Here is a 3,080-nt window from a genome sequence, read left to right as displayed (position 1 = left end):
ATATGAATAGGTATCTATATTTATTTATTCATATATCTTTATTTATATCAAGGAGTTTATATATACCTCCAATTCGGATCCAAACACTACAGACTTTGTTCTGTTTTTTATATATATCTATGTGTATATAAATATGTTCTATTTTTCTATATATATATTTATCTATATAAATATAGAAATAAATATAAAAATAGATAAATATGCACACGCACACATACACACACTCCTTACTTCTGTCTATCCAGAGGGCCTGGTAGTAGCAACACCTCAAAAGCAATGAGCACACCTAGCACTGAGACCTTGCTTTCTGGATACCATTCTCCACTAAAAGGAAGCAAGGATCTTTGGAAAATGGCTGATTCTAGTACTGGGTCAGAGAAGCACAAGGTAAGTCTGGACTATCTTGGAGTAGGAAGTAAGGAAGTGCTAAAGAATAATGCAGACAGGTCAAAAGTTCACTTGAATGGGCTGTCACTGGCCCAGTCTGAGACACTTTGAACATCAAAATGAATGAATGGACTTTAACCATTAATTAAAATAGGACACCATGAGTACATCCGTACCTAACTTATAATTCCATAAATAATTGAATAAAATGAAAATTTGATAAGGCCTGGGATATTACACGGCTTCAAAGCACTTCCCTCTAAAACATGTACTATCACAAAGGGAAAAGAGTAACTTTATAGAGGAGAAGCCTGGCAGAGAAGCAGGCCACACGGAAGTCATCTGCCTAAGAGGCTGCGGTGAGAACACCACAAGTCCTGCTAAATAAGCAGAGCCCGAATCTCATCAGGAGGAAACACCAGAAAACCAAAGCTGGCAAAGGGACATTGTACAAACCGGCTGGGTTGTCAGCGGAAGTGTCAAGATCATGAAAGTCAGCAGAGGCTGAGGAGATCCACACAGAAGAAGCCTAAAGAGAGAGGACAAGTAAATGCAACACATCACTCTGAAGAGGGGCCTTTTGCTATAAAGAATATTCTTGCGACAACTGGTGACCGCATGGGGACAGGGGATTAGATGGTATTAAATCATTAGTGTTAATTTCCTGATTTTAATAGTAGTACTTGGGCATCCACTCGGTATTTTACTTATAAATGACTCAAGAGAGAGAAAAAAAGTTATTTGCATTTGTACTTGTAACTTTTAAAAATTCTTAGATGGCTTTCATTAAACAAACAATTTTAAAGGAAGAAGAAGAAAAGAAAAAATTCTTGACCACGCTATATTTAAAATTTCTAAGCTGAACCCAAGTCAGAGTGCATTTTACAACTAGGATCATACAGTCCCCGCCTTCTAGGAGTTAATGGAAGAGTTGTGTGCACAAAATTAACATTGGCGGGGGAAAAAAAGAGAGAGAGAGAGAGAGAGAGAGAGAGAAAGAGATGTATTTTTTACTTTTTTGCAGAGGCCGTTTTAAAAATACCCTCCAGGTCACAGTCCTCCCCCTCCTGGCCGCCTCCCGCCCTGCAGCTGGGGAGGTGAGCGGAGCTCTGCGGGCCGCCGCCTGCGCGGTCTCTTGGAAGGAAGCAGGTCTTTGCGTGTGAGCGTTGCGCCCCTCGCAGCCAGAAGTGGAAATTCTAATGTCCAAGGCTTGATGGGTTCAGTGGGATTTGTATTTTAAAAAAATAAAACGTTTTAAGAGAAAAACCTGAAGTTACCAGGAGTGGGGTTCGAACCCACGCGGACATATGTCCATTGGATCTTAAGTCCAACGCCTTAACCACTCGGCCATCCTGGTACAGACGAGCAACGTTCCTTTCGCTCTTCCTACAAAGCGTCCTCTACCGCCTCCTGTTCGCGCCCTCCCTCAAGAACGCTGAGCTCGTTCGCTGCCACTCTCTCCGCTCTCCCAGCCTGGGCTGGGGCGGCCGCCACGCCGGTACCTCGGTTTCCCGCCGCCGCGGCTCACTGTTGCCCCCGGCCCGCCGCGGCAGCGAAGACAACTGCAACGGAGCCGCACGCTCTCGGCGGGGGTGGCGGCGGCAGCGCTCGCGGGCCGGAAGCTCGGGCGAGACTCCCGCCCCTCCCGTTCTGCTTTCAGTTTCCAGCTGCGCGGGCGCCACAAACACACACCAGTAAACTTCTGGGTTCCTGGGAGCGCGTTCTGGAGGCCCCTGGCTGGTGGTGCAGGGACGCGGCCCACGGGGCGGCGTTTTATTTGTGTCGTTCTAAACAGAATAGGATTCAAGGAATGAGGGGCCCGGACAGCAGCCGAGTTTCTGAACCCCTGCCCCTAGGGGCCGCTTTTCATCATCGCACGTGCCACAAGTCACACGGGAGGGAGGCTTTGTAGAAATGCGAGTGTCGCCTGTGCCACGCCACTTGCAGGGGAGCGTGGCATAGTCGCCGTCCCTGGTGGCTGCAGGCACCATCCCCAGTACACCGCCTCGGATGCATGCGGTGGCCTCCTCTTTGCCGCCGCAACCCTGCAATGCCATGAGACGTTTCTGTTCCCCTTTCTTGTTCTGCAGTGCTCTCCTTCCTTTCTGTGCACATGAGATCCAGTTCGTCCTGTTCTTCCTTTTCCCCGGGCTTGCACTCCATTTCCCACTACCCAGGACCCCATATCGACCCCAGAGCCCAGAGCCCAGACTGTGTGTTATAGAGTGGCAGGGGCCTGGTGGCTGAGCCGGGATCTGGCAGCCACACGACTGTCCGTTCACGCCCTTGTTCACACGGTGCAGGCAGCGACTGTCAGCTGGGCGTGGTGTTGCAACCCTGTAAAGTAGGTGTGCGAAGGACACATTCAAACCACAGTACTGTTTGAATGATATTTTTGTTAACCTCAGACTCAGCTTCCAACAAGCCCCTAGTATAAGACAGTTTGGAGTGACACAGCCGCATGATACAGGGTATCCCTTAGAAATGTATCTTCTGGAGCCTCAAAACTGTTTTAAATTTTTCTGGTTGCTGTTTAAAGATGGGCTTGGTGCAAGTTAGTTTATCTTTAGAAAAAATGTTTATCTTTAGTCCTCTTTGGAAAAAATGCAAACTGCCACACAGCAGAACTAAACAGTATCTCCCATTCCAAATGCGTTTCTTCCAGTGTGATTTTGACACCCCTTTCATTAACA

General features: G+C 47.6%; 1 non-coding gene across 1 annotated transcript; it reads right to left on the bottom strand.

Moving 5' to 3' along the window:
- Positions 1 to 1,661: 1,661 nt before the first annotated feature.
- TRNAL-UAA lies at positions 1,662 to 1,744 on the bottom strand. The gene has a single exon. It is a non-coding gene; the product is annotated as a tRNA-Leu (tRNA).
- Positions 1,745 to 3,080: the final 1,336 nt, after the last annotated feature.

This window comes from Cebus imitator, unplaced genomic scaffold, assembly GCF_001604975.1.
Source record: "Cebus imitator isolate Cc_AM_T3 unplaced genomic scaffold, Cebus_imitator-1.0 Scaffold642, whole genome shotgun sequence".
Classification (NCBI taxonomy): Eukaryota; Metazoa; Chordata; class Mammalia; order Primates; family Cebidae; genus Cebus; species Cebus imitator.
This window is presented reverse-complemented; position numbering and strand designations above follow the sequence as displayed.